The 24,328-nt window shown below is 36.4% G+C and overlaps 1 pseudogene across 1 annotated transcript; it reads right to left on the bottom strand.

The window, feature by feature from the left end:
* Nucleotides 1-14,521: 14,521 nt before the first annotated feature.
* LOC143596099 (putative apyrase 7) lies at nt 14,522-18,327 on the bottom strand (annotated as a pseudogene). The gene is made up of 2 exons (XR_013146647.1): nt 16,256-18,327; nt 14,522-15,185 (listed from the first exon to the last, which is right to left on the bottom strand). The product of XR_013146647.1 is annotated as a putative apyrase 7 (transcript).
* Between the last annotated feature and the right edge of the window lie 6,001 nt (nt 18,328-24,328).

The following is a 24,328-nucleotide window of genomic DNA, read 5'->3' as shown; positions in this document are numbered from 1 at the left end:
GTGTGCATTATTATTCAAATTTTGAATCAAGAAAACCTATCTTTCTCTCTCTCAAACTCACGGCTCAAGGTGGGCAATTTTGGGGGTCTTTGGGAGCTCATATAGTGTTCAATAAATCCTAGCAATCACTTGGTGTTGTCTCAAATAGCTTGGGGTATCACACTCTTGAGGTCTTCTTCTTTGGAGGCTTGCCATTCATCCACCATCATCTTCAACAACTTGCTTGTTCTTCTAAAGGTAGAAGAAGGTACAATTTACATTTTGTGAGCATCTTGTTCTTGTAATTTTGATCCTTGTTCATTGGGTTTTAGTTTTAACATAATGGTATGTTTATAACAAGTTTTAAAATCTAAGCTTCCGTTGCGTTTTCTAGTTAAATTTGGTTAACTTGAACTTTGATAATCTTGTATAAAACCCAACAATGGCATCAAGAGCCGGTTACAAGGACTTATGCTCCTTGCATGTTCATAGATTTCGGGTTTTTTCATGGGTGAAAAAAGGGGTCCGAAATTTTTGGTGGATTTTACCCCTCATGGTTTTGTAAGATCTTGACATGCATGCAAAGATCTTAGGAAACCATTATTAACATTTGGATGTGGAAAAAAAAAAAAAAATAAATAAATAAAAATAAAAAAAATAAGATTTGGCCGTAGCCTCTTGGGGGGGGGGGCCGATTCTTTTGGAGTTTTTGGGCATTGGTTGCTTAGGTTGCATGCTTAGAACATTTGGTATGTTTGGATGTGTCATAACCGAAACCTAGACCTTGGATGTGTTGATTGTTGTTTGTGTATGTTGATTATGTTTATTATTCAATATGGTTGTAATAATTCATAATCTTAGGCTTGTGTAATTTATTTATTCATAAGTTGGTTTGTAATAAATAGATTAGTTGCATTTTCTTTTTTTTAGAAAAATATGTATTAGGATACATTTTGTAAAAATTGAAGATGCAAGAATTGGTGGATTTGGGCCTTGGACCGAAATTTTGGGCTTGTTGGGCCTCACCGGCCCATCATGGGATTCAAGCCCATTAGGCCCATAAATTTCACTCTTGGGCCCAAGAAGACTTTTGGAAGTTTGGAGCCCATTAACAAGCCCAACAAGAACACAACAACTTGGAAAGGATACTTGAAGCATTTGGATGCAAGGTCAAGTGGGAGTCAACATTCCATCCTTGTGTCATGTTTTGTCCCTTAGGTGTGACTTATGACCTATACTTGTTTCGGCTAACAAGTATGGTCAAACTTAGCGGTTCTCGGTTATGACTATATTTTGCATGTGTTTGCTTGGTTGTTTGTTTTACTTATTGTAATGTGTGGTTGATAGATATTAGGATATCCAAACCGTCACATAGGAACGACAACAAGCATAAAACGGGTTCTAATATATATTTGGTAATATCGCGTCAATTAGTTTAATTAAATGGGTTTATTAAAACTAAGCGATTACTCACATATAATAAAATTGGTTTTATTATAACTTGAACCTTGAAAATTGGTTTTCAAAATCGCCATATTACTAAATGCATGTTAGGATATGGCATAATGTTTTTCAAACTAGAATATTGGAAAACTTAAAATCCCTTTTTCATAATTACCAAGGAAACAAGTCTTACACCATCCTTTTGTATGACACTTAACGTATTAGGGAACTTTAAATGGGATAAAGGTCACCTAACCATTTTGAGCAAACTAATATACTTAGGGTAATATTAACATATTTGTGGGATAAAGGTCACCTAACCACTTGTATGTTAATCTTACATGTTTATACAAGTAGGACGACTTGAATTGGAAACCATGTGATAAAGGTCACCTAAGCATGGGGTCCAATGGTGTTGATGGGATAAACATGCCAACACGAAATAAGGATTTCGAATGGTCCCATACCTCTAGAAGTTGCAAAGGGTTGCAATTGTCAAGATTGACTACCTTGTTAAATCAAATAACGGGATAAAGGTCACCTAACCGAAATTTGATTTATCGTTGGATTCTAGAATTTAATTATTATTTTAAAGTTTGGAATAAAAGGGTATTAATAATTAAATTGTTTATAATACTAAAATAAAACTTTGTTAAATTTTGTAGATGGCCGCTAACAATGCAAACACCTCTACCCATAACACCCGTAACCTATCCTTAAGAACCATCCTTGAAAAGGATCGTCTAAACCATAATAACTTTATGGATTGGTATCGCAACTTAAGAATAGTTCTCAAACAAGAAGAGATATCATATGTCTTAGACGATCCCATTCCCGATGAGCCTAACGTGGAAGATGAGGAGGCGTATAACGATTGGGTCAAGTACACCAAAGATTCGGTGCAAGCCTCTTGCCTCATGTTAGGGACTATGATTCCCGAAATCCAAAAGGATTTCGAGCATCATGGGGCATACGACATGATAACTCAATTGAAGGAAATGTTTCTTCAACAAGCTAGAGCGGAACGTTTCGAAACGGTTCGAGCGTTTCATGCATGTCGTATGGAGGAAACCCAAAGCGTCTCATCTTATGTCCTAAAGATGAAAAGCTACATTGAAAAGCTTCGTAGGTTGAATTGTCCCGTCTCAAATGAGTTGGCTACGGATTTGATCCTCAACTCTTTGACCAAAAGGTTTGAAACCTTTGTCATGAACTATAACATGAACGGGTGGGACAAAAGCATTGGTGAGCTTCACGCAATGCTAAGAACGGCCGAAGCGGGAATGGGTAAAAGGGTTTTACCCGTTCTAACAATCAATGAAGGGAAAAGGGGACATAACTCCAACCCCAAAGCAAGTGCTGCTAAGGGCAAGGGCCACGTCCAAGGAAAGGGAAAGAGGAAAGCCATCACGCCCATCAAACCGAAGGAAAAGAAGCAAAAGGTTGCGGCGCAAGATCCATGCTTTGAGTGTGGAGAGATAGGTCATTGGAAAAGGAATTGTCCGACCTATCTCAATGCGTTAAAAGATAAGAGGGATGCGGGGCATACCTCAGGTATTATCTTTACTATACATATTGAACTAAATGTTATTTCTTCAAATACATGGGTACTTGATACCGGATGTGGAACTCACATTTGCAATTTGTTGCAGGGGTTCAAAAGAAGTAAACAACTCAACAAAGGGGACATTAGTCTCTTTATGGGCAATGGAGCAAGAGTTGAAGTCCAAGCCCAAGGAGACTACTTGTTAAAGCTTCCAAGTGGTTTGGAAGTAATTTTGAAGAATGTTTTGTATGCTCCTAAGTTAAGGAGAAACATTATTTCCGTGTCTCTTTTAAAACAATGTGGCTTTGATCTTAAATTTATAAATTGTGATATTCATGTTTTGATGAATGGCATGTTTTATTTTAAAGCTATACCCATGAATGGTATATATGAAATAGATCAAAGTGGTATGTCACATAGTAGTTCAATGTACAATGTCAACACCAAGAAACTCAAGAAGGACTTGGGTGATTCCTATCTTTGGCATTGTCGCCTTGGACATATAAGCAAGAATCGCATGCAAACTCTTCGCAAGAGTGGTATTCTAGAAACAAATGAGTATGATTCATTTGATGTATGTGAATCTTGTTTACAAGGCAAAATGACAAAGCAACCCTTTAATAAAACTTTTGAAAGGTCAAAAGAATTATTGGGTATCATACATTCGGATGTATGTGGTCCTTTTAGACCAATGACTAGGAATGGTGAAAGATACTTCATTACCTTTATTGACGATTATAGTCGATATGGTTATGTGTACTTAATGAAACGCAAAGATGAAGCTTTTGAAATGTTCAAAGACTTCAAAACTGAAGTAGAAAGACAACTCAAGACCACAATCAAAGTACTTCGTAGTGATAGAGGAGGTGAATACCTAAGTGGTGTTTTTCAAGATCATCTTAAGAGTTGTGGAATTATTTCACAACTTACTCCACCTGGAACACCACAACATAATGGTGTGTCTGAAAGGAGAAATCGTACCCTATTAGATATGGTTCGATCGATGATGGCTAGAAGCACTTTACCTCTATCATTTTGGGGCTATGCTTTACTTTCCGCTGTTCGCATATTGAATATGGCTCCAACCAAGAAAGTGGAGAAGACACCTTTTGAAGTATGGCATGGAAAGGCTCCATCGCTATCATTCTTAAAAGTTTGGGGTTGTGAAGCTTATGTAAAGCAATACACCCCAAACAAATTAGAAGTCCGATCCACTAAGTGTATCTTTATAGGTTATCCTAAAGATGATTTAGGATATTACTTTTACGATCCTAGTGAGCAAAATGTTATTATTGCTCGAAAGGGTAAGTTCTTGGAAACTAAGTTCCTTGAGGAAGGAACTAATAGTAGAACAGTGAAATTTGATGAGGATCAAGAATCACAAGATGATACACAATTGGTTGATACTAGCACTCAACAAGAGGTTGTTGAAAGTGATCAAGTGGTTGATCAAAACACACAAAACGTTCGCAGATCTGGTAGAATTAGCAATCCACCTGAAAAATATGGATTTTTTGTAGAAGGTTGCTACGTGGTAGATTCGGATGAACCGACCACATACCGTGATGCAATGTCCAAGAATGATTGTGACAAATGGCTTGAAGCCATGAACGTTGAGATGCAATCCATGTATGACAACCAAGTTTGGGAATTGGTTGAACCACCACTCAACTCCAAAGCTGTTGGAAGTAAGTGGGTTTTCAAAAGGAAAACTGATATGCATGGAAACTTGGATACTTATAAAGCAAGACTTGTAGCTAAAGGTTTCACTCAAACTCAAGGGGTTGATTATGATGAAACTTTTTCGCCTGTGGCAATGCTAAAGTCTATTAGGATATTATTTGCCATAGCTGCACATTATGATTATGAAATCTGGCAAATGGATGTCAAGACCGCTTTCCTAAATGGATATCTTGAGGAAGATGTCTATATGGTTCAGCCTGAAGGTTTTGTCGATCCAAAACATCCTAATAAAGTATGCAAGTTAAAGAAATCAATCTATGGATTGAAACAAGCATCTAGAACTTGGAATCATCGTTTTGATGAAGAAATCAAAAGTTTTGGATTCATCAAGAACGCTGATGAGGCTTGTGTGTATAAGAAAGCTAGTGGGAGTATAATTACCTTCTTAGTATTGTATGTCGATGACATTCTACTATTTGGAAATGACATTCCAACCATGGAAAGCGTTAAGGCTTGGCTTGGAAGTAGATTTTCCATCAAGGATCTAGGTGAAGCTGCCTATATTTTGAAATAAAGATCTATAGGGATAGGTCAAGGCGCTTGATAGGTTTGAACCAAAGTACATACATTGATAAGATCTTGAAAAGGTTCAAGATGGAAAACTCCAAGAAAGGTTTTGTACCTATTCAAAGAGGGACCATATTGAGTTCAGCTCAATGTCCAAACTCAAAGGGTGAGCAAGAGATGATGAAACAAATCCCATATGCTTCTGCTATAGGATCCATCATGTATGCGATGATATGTACTAGACCGGATGTGTCATGCGCTTTGAGCATGACAAGCAGATATCAACAGAATCCAGGAAACAGTCATTGGATGGCTGTTAAGAGCATATTGAAATACCTTAGGAGAACTAAGGATATGTTTCTGATATATGGATCTGGTGAGGAGGAACTCGCTATAAAAGGTTACACGGATGCGAGCTTCCAAACTGATCGAGATGATTCTCGATCACAGTCTGGGTATGTGTTCACTCTTAATGGAGGAGCTGTCTCTTGGAAGAGCTCAAAACAGGAAGTGGTAGCATTGTCCACTACAGAATCAGAATACATCGCCGCTTCATTGGCAGCTCAGGAAGCTGCATGGTTGAAGAAATTCATTACTGATCTAGGGGTGGTCTCTTCCATTCAAGACCCCCTAGAAATCTTTTGTGACAACGAGGGTGCGATTGCACAAATCAAGGAACCTCGTTCGCACCAAAAGACAAGGCACATAGAGCGGAGATTCAACTACATAAGGGATGAAGTTGAAAAAGGAAAGATATGTATTCGCAAAGTTGGAACTGATCAAAATCTTGCGGATCCATTCACGAAGCTCCTAGAAAGACCGAAACATGAGCGTCATGCGAGTGGCTTAGGACTTCGATATTCTAGTAATTGGATTTGATCTATTTTGTATTAAAGTTTAAAAGACTTTTGTAATTTAACTCTTTTATATGATTATGGAATCTTGAGTTAAATTCTGATTTTGCATGTTTAATCCATGAATAAGTTATCTTATTCTAAAAGTCCGTAGTCGATCACATTTGTGGGAACAAATATGAAGCAAGACTATTATGAACTAGGATTGGTGGATATTCATAAGGAATGAATATGGAGCATAGGTTTGCTGCCAAGGTTCATAGATATTTGTGGGATACAAATATTGGACTGACCCGCTCTCAATATTACTACATGGAGTCGATTGACTTGATCATTAGTAATTTTGAGTAAAGGAGAATTTCATATTATCCTTAGACCTGAGATGTATACTGGGTCTTGATTTTCACCAAGTATTACACTTTGACTCTCCCCTTCGCTATTCGTAAAAGATGGTACATAAGGATGAGCTCAGGTGGAGTATAAAAGTGATAGTGAGAGGCGTATACAGTCAAGAAGGAATTTGTTCCTCTTATGTGTTGAGAGTTTAGATGTCTAAGGCCTGATAAAGTTGAATTGTAAAGAGAATGATCGCCTATGTCTCTTAGATCCAACATGACATCTAGTAACAAAGGGATATAATGATAGATTCACCTAAATCATATCAAGTAAGGAACTTGAAGGGATGATGTTATTGAATGGCACTTCGTCAAACACATTAGGGGTGGTGAACTGTTGTTAGGCGGTATTCACCACTTGCATTAATTTTCTATGTATCTCGTGCAAGTGGGAGATTGTTGGAATTACGTGTGCCCGAGACACATACTTATACTAATGTGGCTAACTGTGTTTGATCCAAGTCGGGTCATACCCAATAACAAGCTAGACGACACCAAATGTATTCTTTAATGATTTGATCATTTAAACGAATACCGAACACTACGTGTTTAGAAAATTGGTTTTCTAAACAAACACACTTGAGGATTTAAATAAATTATCTGGATAATTTGTTTATATAAATTAATTATTTAATTGGTTAAATAATTACATAAATGTATGTGCATTTTATAAAATGAGTTTTATAAAATAATTGGAGATGTTTTAAATGGTTAAAACAAAACAAAAAAAAAAAAAAAAAAAAAAAATAATATCAAAACCGGCCACCCCATGTGGGTGGAAGGTTTGTCCTTTTATGCCTTGTCTCCATGTGATGACAACTTTATCCATCTCCAATAAGATTACATGCATTTTGGGGTCTTGAGTGTGTGCATTATTATTCAAATTTTGAATCAAGAAAACCTATCTTTCTCTCTCTCAAACTCACGGCTCAAGGTGGGCAATTTTGGGGGTCTTTGGGAGCTCATATAGTGTTCAATAAATCCTAGCAATCACTTGGTGTTGTCTCAAATAGCTTGGGGTATCACACTCTTGAGGTCTTCTTCTTTGGAGGCTTGCCATTCATCCACCATCATCTTCAACAACTTGCTTGTTCTTCTAAAGGTAGAAGAAGGTACAATTTACATTTTGTGAGCATCTTGTTCTTGTAATTTTGATCCTTGTTCATTGGGTTTTAGTTTTAACATAATGGTATGTTTATAACAAGTTTTAAAATCTAAGCTTCCGTTGCGTTTTCTAGTTAAATTTGGTTAACTTGAACTTTGATAATCTTGTATAAAACCCAACAGAGATGGCATTGACAGGAAATCTACTTCTGTTGGATGTCAATTCTTAGGTGATCTACTTAATTCATGGCAGCGCAAGAAACAACAAATAGTGTCCACGTCCACTGTTGAGGCTGAGTATGTTGTTGAGTCAACCTGCTGCTCACATGTTATCTGGATACAACATCAATTATTGGATTACGGTTTGGAATTTCTTTATACTCCAATCTTTTGTGATAATGATGCTGCAATTGCTATTGTTTAAAATCCTATCTAGCATTCAAAACCAAGCATATTGACATCAAAATTCATTTTATTCATGACTGTTACGACCGAAAATTAATTCATCTTGAGCAAGTTAACACTGATAATAATTTAGCACACTTATTTACAAAACCGGTCTAAATAGCTAGATTTATTGTGCTTATAGGGTTTCTTAAAATGCTTCATTTCGATGATGGAGTCTTTTTGAGGATAAACTTGTACATAAAATTTTTTTCTTGTTGATAAATATTTTGCACAAATTTAGGGGGAGAAAATAAAAAAATTAAAAAAAAGTGTGCGTGTGTTCTTATAAAATCTTATTAAAAAAATCAAAATCTTTTTACACTTTCTCTTAAAATATGTCGGTTGCTTAAGTTTAAGGGACATTTACTTGTATATGTTGGGTCTTGTTATCTACTTGTAGACATACGGGATGGTCGTTTACCTGAAGACTGAAAGTTACTGGGCGACTGTAGCATTTGTTTTGTATAATTCTTTCGCTTAAAATTATGTCGGTTACCCAAAGTTCGAGGGACATGTATTTTTGTATGTGTTTGGTCATGTTATCTACCTGTAAACATACAGGATAGTCATTTACCTGAAAACTGAAAGTGACCGGGCGACTGAGTTTATAATTATCTCTTGTAACACATTGTGGGAAGTGATATGATTATTCAATTAAGAGATTTTTAGAAGCTTAAAATATTTTAACTGAAAGTTAATCCAACCTTTGGAAAATGATTGTAAAATTGCTTATGTGTGCCTAACGTGTGAAGTTACTAGGCTTAAAAGGCTTTCGAACAGTCATTGATTTGTATGGTAGCTTTCCATGATGTGTAATAGTTGAAGTGATATAAACTAAATCTGTTAAACTTACTGTGGAGATTCATTTTGAAGATGTGTACATGTCTCTAGATACATCTCTCCGAATGATAGGCCGAAAAGCAATTACCCAGTCATACACGAGCCCGCTAGTGTCCTGATCACCAAAAATATTGTGTTTCTAAGTTAAAAAAAATTAAAATAATAATAAAAATAATATTTTCTATACTTACTATTATATAATTAATATTTGTTTTTCAAAAGGTTTAAGGGTCAAACTAGAACAACAAGGGTGGGGCATTCAAATAAGTCCTAAACACTCTAAATGTATGGCATGTAAGTCCGGATGGCTTGAAGTCCAGCGTTCAACCTTGAAGCTTAAAATTGTGTTTGTGTTAAGAAAATATTTTGATCAAGCTCTAGGGGTTAGAGTCAAAATGGGGTGATCTGGAGAAAGCCAAATAAGCTATGAGAAGAGATAGGAGGCATCACAGATCCATAAATGATGTCTATCTAAGTTTTATGCCTAATTGAACCTTTATCGTATCACTAATACAATAAAAATCATGCTAAGTATCTTAATACTTGCTATCAACCTGTCTCTCTATGTCATAATAATGTTGAAAATGAAACATTGTGAAAGCATCTTAATCGATATGATTCCTTGTTCGGGTCTTTTCTTAACAAGTTGCTTGGTTATAGAAACCGAAATCTCATCCCAAAATTTGCTGAATTACAAGAAAACCGAGTGATTAAATGTTGTATCTTTATTTTTACTCCTATCATTATATTTATTTTCTTACTTCTTATTCATTTTATTTTTACCTCGTTTTATTTCTTACTTCTTAAACATGGGTCAAGCCCATGATTGAGTTTATGAAAATATGCTATGGGAAGACTGGGTTCTCGGACCAGTCATAGTGGCCCATAGAGGGATTTTGGATGAAAATGGTTTAGTTGTGTTGGTTAGGCCCAGAAAGAGACTTGTATATCCTTTCTTGAAATGATTATTTCCTTTGAACCCGTGCAACAAATTGCAAATATGAGTTCCACAATCGGTATCCAATACCCAAGTGCTAGAATAAATAACATTAAGATCAATATGGATCATGAAAGTAATACCCTTGGTTTGCCCCACATCCCTCTTGTCTTTCAACTCCCTGAGATAGGTTGGACAATTCCTCTTCCAATGTCCTATCTCACCACAACCAAACGCATAGATCCTCCAAGCTAACCTTTTGCTTCTTCTCCTTTGGTTTGAATGATTATGCTTTAGCCTTCTCTTTGAACTTACCCGTGACATGTCCCTTACCTTTGGAAAGCTTTGCCATAGGTTCCGGGTGATACCTCTTCTTATTGACACCTTCATTGATCGTGAGAACCGGTAATACCTTTTTACCCATTCCCGCTTCGTCTGTTTTGAGCATTGCGTGAAGCTCACCAATGATCTTGTCCCATCCATTCATGTTGTAGTTCATGACAAAAGTCTCACATCTCTTGGTTAGTCCATTGAGTATCAAATCCGTGGCTAACTCTTTTGAGTCAGGACAATTTAGACATTCAAGTCGATCGACGTGGATTTTCATCTTAAGCACATAAGATGAAACCGATTAGGTTTCTTCCATACGACATGCATGAAGCCCTCAAACCGTTTTGAAGTGTTCTACCCTAGCTTGTGTAAGGAACATTTTATTTAGTTGGGTCATCATGTCGTATGCCCCATGATTTTCAAAGTCCTTTTAAATCTCAGGAATCATAGTTCCCAACATGAGGCAAGAAACTTGCGTCGAATCCTCAGTGTATTTCAACCAATCATTATAGGAGTCTAGATCGTCAATGTTAGGTTCTTCGGGAATAGGATCGTCCAATATGTAGGATTTATTCTCTTGCTTGAGAATTATTCTCAAGCTTCAATACCAATCCATGATTTTTTTTGTAGTTTAGACGATCCTTATCGAGTATGGCTCTTAGTGATAGGTTATGCACGGGTGGGATAATTACGTTAGGTGGATTGTTGATTGCGGCCATCTACATAATTTAACCAAGCTCAATTTTAGTATTTTTCAATATCATTAATCAATTTTAATCGTTAATACCCTTTTATGTCTCCAAGACAATTAATGATTAAAATATAGAACCCAACGTTACATTCTGTGGAATTTAGGTGACCTTTATCCTACTATTTAAATTAACAAGGTAGTCAACGTTTGACGATTGCAACCCATTGAAACTTCTAGCTTTATGGGATCGGTTAAACATCTTTATGTTTAGTTGGCATGTTTAATCCCATCAACACCATTTTGCGCCATGCTTTGTTGACCCTATTCAAATGGTTTCCAAATCAAGTCGTCCTACTTACACACACATGTGAATTTGCACATACAAGTGGTTAGGTGACCTTTAGCCCACCAATATGGAAAACCCACCTCAAACTCACAAGTTTTCTCCAATGTGGTTAGGTGACCTTTATCCCACTTCGATTTCCCAAGTGATTCGAGTGTTGTATAAAAGGATGGTGTTAGACTTGTTTTAAAAGGGATTTCCATTTCTAAATTCTAGTCGGATCAGATCTCATAGCTACCGCTTCTACCCACTTTGACACATAATCCACCGCAACCAAAATATACAAAAACCGAATTGAATTTGAAAATGGACCCATAAAGTCAATGTCCCATACATCAAAAATCTCTATCACTAAAATCGGTTGCAATGGCATTTCATCCCTTTTCGATATACTACCCATCTTTTGGCAATTTAAACAATGTCGATACTCACTTGCATCTTTGAAAATGGTGGGCCAATAAAACCCACATTAAAGAATCCGATAACCAGTTTTCTGACCACTAAAATGACCCCCACACGCCGATGCGTGTGCATGAGTCAACACTTGAGCTAGTTACGATAAGGGGAATGGAGGGTCTTATCGTAACCACCCTCCGGCGTGAGAATCAATTTGGTAAGTGATCAGTATTCTTATCGGAAATAAGAGAGTGAGGATCCTTTTACCGTTGGTTATCATCTAGTATTTATAGCATAAAGGAAGGAGAAAGATTAGGCTAGCTTTCCCACTAAATGGAACCTTCCATTCTCATGGTTGTGCATGATAAGGTTTCCTGATTGGTTGAACAGTCTGGCGCATGGGGTTCCCGGTCATGAGCAAGTATAGCACTGACCTTTTCTCATTGGTCCATCATGCATTCGTGGACAGTACGGAGGTCACGACCTCTTATTGGTCTTTCCTTTCCTTGTCACGTGCTCTCTCGTGCTTTATTATGACATGGTTCTCGCTGGGCTCTCTTAGCTTATAAGATGCTAAGTGTTTTCTTCGCACTAGGCTTGCATCCTTATTCGCGAGAAGTATTGTGATTGCGGGTGGATATCCGCGTGTAAAATCTCTTTCTCGCAGGGGTGTTATCCGCGGGTGGGGGCTCTTCCGCATTGCGGAGTTCCTTTTGTTATGGGTTCTAGTACCCTACCTCCAATGAGTTGCTAATGTAAATCTTGAAAGATTTGACGTTATTCCCTTTTCCGAACGAAATACTAACTTTACCGTTCTAGGTCACTTAGTGTTTCTTCATATATTATGTAATTTTGGTTATGAAATTGTTTGTCAACAGAGTTTGTGATCTATAATTGCACATACATATAGATGACATAAAAGCACATGATCAACAACAATTTTTCTTATAAAAGTGACCCTAGTTTTATTATGTGTGTTAGATCTTTAAAAAATCTAGATGACCCTGATTAATGTTAAACTCCTATTTCCTATGAGAACACAAGATTTAAGGAGTTGCATGAATTCATTATAATAAGTTCGGTAGTTATGGAGAGAATATAAACCTCGTCGGTGGAGGTCTGCCGGAGCTCATGAATTTTATTTTTTTGAACTTTTTTTTTTCAGTTCTAGCCAGTACGGATGGCGCCAATGAAGAAACACTAAGTTAACCATTGGTAGGCTTAACCTAATATTTCGAATCAAGATGGATTACCACCAAGATGACCCCTGTTGGGGTTAGCTTTCTGTTTCTCCAGAGAAGTCTTATCAACGACAACCGAGAGCTTCGGGAACCAGAACCTGCAAAACTGAACGCCGTGAGCTAGTTACGATAAGGAGAATGGAGGGTCTTATCGTAACCACCCTCCGGCGTGAGAATCAATATGGTAAGTGATCAGTATTCTTATCGGAAATAAGAGAGTGAGGATCCTTTTACCGTTGGTTATCATCTAGTATTTATTGCCTAAAGGAAGGAGAAAGATTAGGCTGGCTTTCCCACTAAATGGAACCTTCCATTCTCATGGTTGTGCATGATAAGGTTTCCTGATTGGTTGAACAATCTGGCGCGTGGGGTTCCCTGTCATGAGCAAGTATAGCACTGACCTTTTCTCATTGGTCCATCATGCATTCATGGACAGTACGGAGGTCACGACCTCTTATTGGTCTTTCCTTTCCTTGTCACGTGCTCTCTCGTGCTTTACTATGACACGGTTCTCGCTGGGCTCTCTTAGCTTATAAGATGCTAAGTGTTTTCTACGCACTAGGCTTGCATCCTTATTCGCGAGAAGTATTGTGATTGCGGGTGGATATCCGGGTGTAGAATCTCTTTCCCGCAGGGGTGTTATCCGCGGGTGGGGGCTCTTTCGCATTGCGGAGTTCCTTTTGTTATGGATTCTAGTACCCTTCCTCCAATGAGTTGCTAATGTAAATCTTGACAGATTTGACGTTATTCCCTTTTCCGAACGAGATACTAACTTTACCGTTCTAGATCACTTAGTGTTTCTTCATATACTTATGTAATTTTGGTTATGAAATTGTTTGTCAACAGAGTCTGTGATCTATAATTGCACATACATATAGATGACATAAAAGCACATGATCAACAACAATTTTTCTTATAAAAATGACCCTAGTTTTATTATGTGTGTTAGATCTTTAAAAAATCAAGATGACCCTGATTAATGTTAAACTCCTATTTTCTATGAGAACACAAGATTTAAGGAGTTGCATGAATTCATTATAATAAGTTCGGTAGTTGTGGTGAGAATATAAACCTCAAGTTAAAGCGTCATGTCACTGTCACGTAGTAAGTGTGGTTTTAACCCCCCCCCCCCCCCCTCCCTACACCGCATTGTGGTTTAAAGTCTCGTTAAAGCCCTACCATTTCCTTGTTAAAGTATTTGGGCCCCACTATTTCCTTGTTAAAGGGGTGTTACCGCTAGCATGTCACCCTTCACGGCCCGGAGCCCCGGACGTTAAAGCGACGGCTCAATGTTAAAGCTCAGTTACCACGTCACATCACTTTTATAGCCCCTGTTGAAGCCCCACAACAATCAGTCTAAGGAGCGTTGTTCTATGTCGACGCCACTGTCTGAATTCGATCATGTAGAGAAAAGAGATGCATCGTATGAGATATCATGTATATCCAGGGTTTATTTCTAAAGAGTCGTTTACAATCCAATCTACATAGTAATTTAGCTGTGATACAATAATTATGTCCGCCATATCTGGTCAACACAGAATACCGTAGTGCTTACTATAAATTAGATATGTATTGACAACTGTGTTTTCATAAGTGTGAATTATGGATTCTAATTCTATTTTTCTATTTATCTATTCTTTAAATAACCAATAAATTTACAGAATTCCTTTTAAGTTATGGATGATCCATGCAACCAATCATAATTTTGCAATTCGGTTAGGAAATTCATTCGATGTGTTGCTAGTTTAATAATATGCAATCGTTCATGTAAATCGATCCTAAATATAAAAAAGGCTAGGGCAGCCTCGGGACAATATCGCTTAAAATAACCGAAAAAGTAATCTATTAGATATCGTACAAAAACTAGTCGAACATGATCCGAACACTAATCTCTCCTAAATAACCAAGGTAAATTGGTTGTACAGAATAGGCCTCATCTTCAACAACCAGTTGGCCAAATCCGCCAAGATCAACATGTTAAGGTATTTACAATGCACCATCACAACTTTCAGTTGACTCGCTTCGGGTTCAAAAAACCAAATTTTGTAAAGTCCCAACGAGAGTTTATTTTGAGCAATATGTTGGTATACTTGAGAAAAAAAGTCAAACCTTGACCAAATGTGCATCAGCAATTGAGCAGTTAAGGTCTTCTCGAGACTGTGATCGTCTGCTTTGAAGGCGCATTTGACCTCGGTGTGGGCCCGAGTAAAAAGCACCCATGTTACTAGTACCGTGGAATTGGGCCTGGCCCAAACTACTTGAGGAAAACTATGTGCAACACTGCTGGATGACGGGTATAGTGATGATTCTGCCAGCTGGATATCAGGACCGAATGCCCGGTTTTGAGCGCTAGCCACTGGGCTCAAAGGCATCTTAACCCTTCCTTCTCCTGATACAATTCACAAGTTAAATAATTAGTTAATATGCAAAATTTATCTTGAAGAGTACATTGACATTTTCATCCTTCAAGTTTACCCCAAATGCAGCTTGCGTCATTTAACTAAGGTAGGCCATTTTGTTTTTAAAAAGTTGTGACACTTACCTCCTTTTTGTTAAGTCCAGTCATGTGCAAGAAACATGAGGGTGGCTTTGTCATTTTACTTTTTATTTAATATGACTTTTCAAAGTAAAAACTAAAAAGGTACTGCACAAGGCACATGAGTAGACTAAGTAAGGATGTAATGCGGTGTTACACCTTCTCAATTTAGGGTGAACGTAAAGAACAAAATAATGTAATTTATTCTATATTAAAATAAAGGGCTAATATCATATTAAACCAATATATACCGTCTTAATAAACCAAATGAGTTAAAGAAGTCATTATTCTCAAATAAAATGACAAACAACACCCTTGCAATATATGTAAGAGGGTGTTCGTTTCAAAATCAATAATACGTTGAGATCTACGAGCACTGTATAACGCACTTGTACATTTTGCTTATACAGAAGGTGGTTACATAACCGCCTACCCCACTATCTCGATAAATCATTAATGCACAATGTGCAAGTGGCCTATGCGGTTCTCGCATTCTCAATATAGAACTGGTTCTAAAGATTGGGTCCCCATATATATGGAATCAAAACTCTCTCTCTCTCTCTATATATATATACATACATATATAGGGGTTAGATCAAATACAAATGAAATTAACGTGCTAAACATGAGAATCAAGTAGAGTAATTATATATACAAGTAGAGTAATTATGTAATTACTCTATGATAATTACTCTACTTGATTCTCACGTTTAGCACATTAATTTCATTTGTACGTTAACCTTCCCCTATATATATATATATATATAAAGTCATTTTCTAAAAAAAAAAAGAAAAAAACGAAAAGTATATGCATTTTAGACAAATTTAGGAACTTTAATATACCAACATTAGGTTGTGGGGCTCTTTTACATAAATAAGAAAGTACAGTGGTTGTTTATGGTATTAACTTATAAATTTTTTACCTGAAATAATAGGACTCCACCGCCGAAAATTAAACGGGCTTGAAATATTAAGAACAGAATTCCCCGACGCGTTGTTGTGTCTGAAAAATGGTAGATACAGCCTACGAAAGAATCGGGGCCCACAATTACCCGCAGAAGATAACGCACAAACAACAAGAAACAAAGACACAACCAAAATAACAGAAAAAATGACCGGGTTCATCTTCATTCGTAACAATCTATAATTATGCAAACCCACTCGTGTCGATATCGCTTTCCCCGCTTCCAACAACGCAACACCCGTTGTCCACGTGATACCACCTGAGCCAATAGTCACCCGTCGGTCAGTTATATGCAACCCTTCTCTTAATAACAAAACGATATAAGGTGCTCGGAAACAATATTGTTCAATAAAAGGCTGAGGTGGCACACTCTTTTTAGCAGAATCCCACATTTTTTCACAGAACTCACGACCTTTTTCAAGAACATCGTCAAGAGCTGCATCGGAACTCAAGTTGAAAAACTTATAAACGACATAAAAACCCGACATCGCGTAAAACTGCCCTTGTGGACGCGGGAAATTGTTTTGAAGCGCACACGGGCGTAAGTCGCAATCCAGTCCTTGACTTTGAGCTGACCATTCCGATAAGTTGACCGTGATTTTCGTTAATGCACTGCATTCGTCCCATTTTGGTGCACCAATTAACTGAACAGGGATTCCCGATTTTCCTACCTTACCCAATATTTTCCTTCGGTTCGGTTGAATAACGGTTTGACATTGCGAACATATGTATTTTTCTTTATACCCGTTTTGCAGACACGGGTGTCGAATTACTGCTCTACCTTTAAGTAGATTTTGTGGTTGCAGGTTTTTTTTTAATAGATGAACCACTGATTTATCAAACGCGTCATTTAAACCGTAACCCGCAAGAGAATAAGCGCTTAAGCGGTGGTTAAGTGGACCAATTCATAAGTTTAATCTAGTTTCATTGTTAACCTGATCTTGGCTCTCGAATGTGACTTGTAATGATGAACCGCCTAAATCGAGTGCACCGAAAGATTCCTTTTTCGGTATTGATCCGAGCACACGATGATGGTAATTCAAAGCAATCCACCCGTAATACGCTTCTTCCATTCCGCTAATTATTTTAATCCACTCTTTCCGACATAAAAAAGACGAATGCTTGATTATAGACCATGCATATTTCAAAAGCCAATCTGAGTCAGCACTCGGTAGCCGACGAACGCCACCTGTCGCGTAAAGAAAAACTGACGTCGTCTTATGAGCGTGTTTAGGGGAGAAGCGGTTTTATCGCTTGTTTCAATCCAGACGCGTTATGGACCAGTTTGTCGAACCCGGGTTCAGTTTCCATACGATTATAAGCCCGTCCTGTTTGTAAACTCGGTTTAGTTTGAAGATCTTCAGGTATCGATTTCAATAAAATCGGAAGTGAGTCAGTTTTCTGGCGGTTTATGGATGCTTGGTAGACGTAAACACGTGTTCCAGTGCTACCACAATCGAGCACCACGTAAAAACGAGCCGATCCATGAGCCCAATTAAAATATAAAAACATCAACCCGTAAATAAAAAAGGCTAGAAAAAGAAAACAGAGGAGAACCATGATTACACGCACCCATTTTCTTCTTACACTTGTTTGTGAAGACGATGATGATGATGATGATGATGATAGTGATGATGATTTTTCCTTAGAAAAACTTGCCCCGCCATTAAAAAACTGATGCTGGTTTGAATTTGGTAAATTCTTGTCAAATCCAGGGGTAAAATTGCCATCTTCTGGATCAAGTCGCCGATATGCAGAGAAATCTTGAAGGGATGATGAAAGTCTTAAATAATTCTTCTGTCTAGAATTGGGAAAACCATAACCGTGAACGGAACCACCAAGCGGTGGTAAACCGGACGATGCATATGGACTGGTTGAAGATTTGGAAGATGAGAACCGACTTGTTACAGAGGAAAATAGCTCTTTGATTCCACTAAATGTCATCTTTATGGTAGTTTTAGATGTTATAAGCCATGCAATGTTTCATCCCGAGACTTGATACGAAAATAAGTTTAAACACTTGCATCTCGCCTTTGCAGAGACAAAACTTTTCATCTCTATGAAGTATGCATCAGAAAGCATGGACAGTTAAACGCATTTGTTTACCTGAAACATATCACATTGTGAGCACTAGCTTGTCAATTAATGGCATTGTCATATTAAAGTTGCATATGATGCATTCATCAGATTTCTCACTTTTATTCTTCATCTATCTGGAATACTATACTTTACATGTAAAAAACAAAAGGCTTTCAGTCTCTCGGTCTTTTGATTAGAGTAAATGTCCACCCTCATCCCAGACCCTACAAACAGTTTTGCTATGAGTGAGATTTTACTGTCTACGTTTGTTTGTTTGTTTGTTTGTATTCTACACCTAGCATAAAGCGGTGACTGGTGAGTAAACAAACAACATTTGAGAATCAAATCTTACTTTGTGACTTGAAACAGAGTTTATATGAATAGAACATCAGTAGGTTTATAAAACAAAACAATATAAAGAAACACTGCAAGAAAAGGGTAAATTCAGTATAAAGAATGCAAAAATGTTTATAGATTAATTCTATTACTTGTTCACATGATCTTTATTAGGGTGGGTCGAATATAATAAACCTAAAAATTAATCTGTCATTTCAGTTTGATCACAAGTAAAAACATAAATTGAGATCTGGCAGCAAGTAAAACCTAGGAACGAATTGAGTGAATACTTACAGAATCGAGAGCAATGATTGAGTATGTACAGGGAGGAGGAGTTTGGATCTGGAAGGATGAGTATGATTAAGTGACAGTTTCGATCCAATGGATTATTAATAATTTAAGGAGGAAAGTTGTATGTACCGGAGATCGGGAAGAAGCGTCGTCGGCCGTCACCGGATTTTGGTTGTATCCTCAGAGAAAAAAATATGCGATAATAATAATAATAGGCTTTCCTTTTCTGCGTTGAACAACTCCAACGTCGCATACATCATAGAAAGAGCATCCACAGCGATCAACATTAACAAACCGTCACATCAGTGATACGTTAGATTTCAAATTTTTATAAAAAAACTCACACTTTCTTTCACAACAACAAACCTCCACAAACTGACACATCTTCCATTACTTTATATTTAATTAATCAAATAAAATTAATTTTATTTTATAATATATATCAATTAATTATTCTTTTTAATCACCTATCACAAATATCATCTGCACCACACACCACCAGTTCCTTTTCTCCTTTTAGATCTGAACCTTCAAGACCGAGAACACCATCGGTCTCTCACCAGAGATTTGTAGTTGATTGAATCAAACCATCGCCAGCGAAGAGACTACCAAGACCTCGTTTTCTTCTTCTAACGGTTAGTATCCTACAACTCCGTCAAATTAAACGGCACCCAACAAAGACAAATCTTTGAATCGATTAGATCAGAAACCTTCATGGCAGTTGCAATGGATTTTGATGGAATTCGTCTATCTATTGTTAAAAATCAAGAATGTTTAAAACCGTCGAGGGGCCCACATATTCTCGTTTGTCTCACGTTTGCAGATCCAAACTTTTTCACTGGACTTTTGCTCTACAACGGTCACGTCCGCTTGATCCTAGTCCGCCCCTTACCACCTGTATCCGGACCTCGGGCAAGGCACCCCGTTGTGGATGATCTAAAGTAATTTTTAACCTTCTTTTCAATAGTCCCGTTGCTTTTTTACCCTCCTACCCCCGACCTCTTTCTTTCAAATGCTTTTCTATTATTTAATTGAATTTCAATAATTTAAGCTATTATTTATCAATGGTTAAGTTATAATATAAAGTTCAACAAAAATGAAAATGATGAGAAGGAATCCAGTTCATTGATCTTATATTTAAATAACTGAGATTAATTTAATAAATAAAAATTGATGGGAAGAGCATGAAGGTAATAACTCATATTTGTTAACTTTCTCTCTTCACATGCAAAACACATGTCAATTTCCATATCATTTTAAAACGTTCATAACTTTTTAATACGACATTTTAAAAAAAAAATCACCATAGTAATAAACGTTTTTTATCTTTAATATTAGTATCATATTGTTATATAAAAAATAAAAAAAAAATAAAGGGTTCTTTTAATTGTATTTTTTTGTTGCTCATTGTGTCGTTTAGTTGAGATTTCATATGCATTGTATTATAGATTTTAATCATTATATTTTTCAATTGGTACTCATATTAAAGACAAAAATTAAAACAAAAATTACGTAATTGTGTCGTTTTGTTCGTCATTAAGTTTTAGTCATTGTGTAATACGTACATTGTCTTTTATTCGGATTGACATATGACATTCATTTAATTTGAGAAAAATAGTATTGCGTTCATTGGATATTACGTTCAAGTCATTGTGTAATATATTATTTCCATTGTGTTTTACTTTTCAAGTCATATTGTTATATGTATTCAACATTGTGTCTTACGTTTTAGGTCATTGTGTTATACGAATTCACCATTGTATCTTACGTTTCAAGTTATTGTGTAACATGTATTAATCATTGTGTTTTATGTATTAGATAATTTGTTTTTATTTTATCACTGTTTTTACATATTATTATTACACAATGGTATTATTAGTATTTTAAAAAAAAAACATAAATATAAGTTGAAAGACACAATGACGAAAAAACACAATAACGAAAAAAGACACAATGATAAGCGAAAAGATACAATGGCATGCGAAAAGACACAATGACGTAATTTTTGTTTTATATTTAATATAACAAAAATCATACTCATATTAAAGATAAAAAAAACGTTTGTTATTATGATGATTTTTTTTTAAATATCATACGAAAAACTTATAGATATTCTAAAATGATGGGGTATTAACATGTGACTTGCATGTGGAGAGAGAAAATATGTGCAATTACCTTTATACCCTTTTTCTTTTGGTCTCCACTTGACATATGTCAATTATTTATGGCTTCTCACACTTCTCATTTTTGTTAGGTAAGGCCCGGTCCCGGTGCACTACATTGGCGTTGGATTTACTCATAAACCCAATTCTAAATATAATAGTAAATTAAAACTTTCACGGAATAAATAAAACTTTAATCATTCATTACAGAACTTTAATCTTGTCTTTGAAAACATAACATAACGTGTCTTATTATAACATCATGATAATTCTTCATTGGATGTCAGTCCTTTCAAATCATGTCATGTGTCTCCCTTAAGCCAGATGCTTCAACCTATTTACCAGCGTGCGTACTAAAAGTCAGTTACGCTGAGTGAGTTTAAGTTAATGCAGGTAACATACAATACATTCACATACTTATATATATACATATCCGTAGATACATATTGCTTACTCGTACGTATTCTTAGATACATATTTCTTACATAACCTGATTATATTTCTTTCGTACATACGTAATCATATAACTTCCTCTTTTCTTTCTTTCTTTTGTTCATACTTTACATTTATTCATACTTTACAAACTTATACGTTTTAAAGAGCATTACACCATACTACCTCGAGTATTATTATGGCTCGGTCCCTTTTCTGCCTCGGATATTAGTAGGGTCTGGTCCCTTTTCTACCTCGAGTATTATTAGGGTCGGTCACTTTCTGCCTCGAGTATTATTAGGGCTCAGTCCCTTTCTACTTCGGATATTAGTAGTGTCCTGTCCCTTCTTTTATGCCTTATCATTATTTTATTTTTATTTATAACTTTCATACATAATATAAATAAATCATCCATACATCATATATAAACAATCACATTTCAAACTATCACCTGGCAGTACATGCAATATCCGAAGATCGTTCACGTACCGTCAAGCATTCATTCATAACTTTCACATAAATCGTATAAGGCATACACTTACCACTTAAGGTAAGTGTATTGACTAACCACATCGAGTATGCACACAACCCCGAAAACATAGCAAGGAAATGGGGCTAGAAACTTACCTGTAAACGGTTCCTCTCTGAATTTACTGTTATGCCCTTCTTGAGCTGTGCACGGCTAACTGTGTATTAATCATAGTATCAATTAAATACTTCTAGCTATACCATACTTCTAGGTTATTGTAACCCCAAGCTACGGGAGTCCGGAGGCAGCGCCCCTGGTAGCGGGGTTCTAGGGGCCGTAGCCCCTAGCGAGGTCCAAGGGGCAGAGCCCCTGGCTGGGGTTAAGCAATTTATCTTTTCGTTAATAAGTCTTTACTAAAAACCTCATCAGAAAACTGAAGTTCAATTATTTAATCAATTCAAATCTTCATTTTACACGTTACCTTTCATTATTAGTTATTTCGTATTTCATACTAGTCCATGTCTATCGTTTACGTACGTATATGTTGTTTATCTTTTGTTTATTTTGGAAATCACTCTAGCATATAAGTCATGTCTAGCATATAAGTTCTGTCCTACGTATAAGTTGTCTAGCGTGTAAGTCCATACGTATACGGTAGGAACTTACTTATGCGTTACCTATACATATATGATCATATACATACACGCTATATACATATGCGCTTCATAAATATATGGATTACATATACATATGCGCCGTATACATATGCGCCGTATACATATATTCCACGTACATATACGCCGCCCTCACTTATACGATCTATCTTATATGCTTCACACACTTTCACGCTGAACATACTCATACTGCCGCTTAAACTTATACGGCCGCTTAAACTTATACGACATATATACTTATATGCCGTAAAGTTCTGTTCGGCAATATTTTACGCGTTTTTTTAGTTTTTTCTTCGATTTCGCTGCCGTTAACCACCATGGTTGGTCGGGGTTTGATCGTTTATGGCCTAGTTAGCTTCGGGGTGTCCAGATATAGGCTAAGGTGATCGTTTTCACACCCCGACCAAAGGCGGCGGAACATGCCGTGGTGCAATGGATTACTCAAGAATACTTTGACACTATTAAAGTGACAATATTTACTCAACTTGTTTATTCCATTCAATAACCACAAATACAACTTGTTCAAGACGAAATACAAACAATTTCATATAATCATAAATTCATTAAAGTATCCTAAAGGTATGATCTAAGTGATGAGTCTTCAATCTTCATGAGCAACCTAAGGGTAAACCTGTAACATTCGTAAGAATTGATTTGATCAACACGAATGTTGGTGAGAAATACACTAGTTTTGACGTATGTAAATAACGAGGAAAAAATCAATTCACATGTGTAAATAGAATAATGCAACAACCATTGTAAATGTAAAGTAGATAACTATGGCTCCTTTTTATTTGGTAACAACCAAAATACTAGGAGAATGATGCCATATTCTACTAGCACAAGGCTAAAGTAGTTAGGGTGCGTATGATAATACTTATTGAGGCTCAACAACATCATAAAAGTAAACACTCGTGCAGATAATCAATTTGAGGCATAAACAAAGATCGAGCAATATTCGTACAAACACATAATGTTGAATTGTGGATTTGATAATGATATCATAAAATAAGTAAGTTTAAATATGGTACGCATGCCACCCCCAAAAGTATAAGAGCGTAAAAAGGGGGAGTGTGATTACTCACTTGTAATAAGTAACTTGAAGGATTAGTTTGCGGTAAAACGGAAAGGTAAGTTCAACGAGCAAGACCTAGATTGAGAGGGTCTTGAGTTAGTAGATGGTCTTAAAAGCTTTAAAGTAAAATAGCATGATAAGTAAGATAAATAATTAAAGTTTGAGGGTTAAAGTGTAAATACATAGGAAATTAAAGTAACAGTTTTTGAAAAGTAAGTTTGCTCGAAATTAGGTCTCGATATTCTATTCATTAGTTTTACCTAACCTTTTCTAAGTAAATATGTGGGGATTGGTTTAATGCAATAGTGCACGACCCCTTGTTAGATATACCAAATGGGTTTTTAACAAGTGTTCGGTTAGTCGATTCGGGTCTTGATAAATTGTCAAGTCCGAACCTGACATTCCAAAGTGATAAATATCATTACATAAATTGTTTAAAATACAAACTTAACTAATGTTAGAAGTTCTATTAAGGAGAAACTCCAAACATTGATGTTAAGTGAGTGTTCGGTTT

This window comes from Bidens hawaiensis, unplaced genomic scaffold, assembly GCF_021521415.1.
Source record: "Bidens hawaiensis isolate Kalapana, Puna unplaced genomic scaffold, B.hawaiensis_p1.1 tig00046066_1, whole genome shotgun sequence".
Classification (NCBI taxonomy): domain Eukaryota; kingdom Viridiplantae; phylum Streptophyta; class Magnoliopsida; order Asterales; family Asteraceae; genus Bidens; species Bidens hawaiensis.
This window is presented reverse-complemented; position numbering and strand designations above follow the sequence as displayed.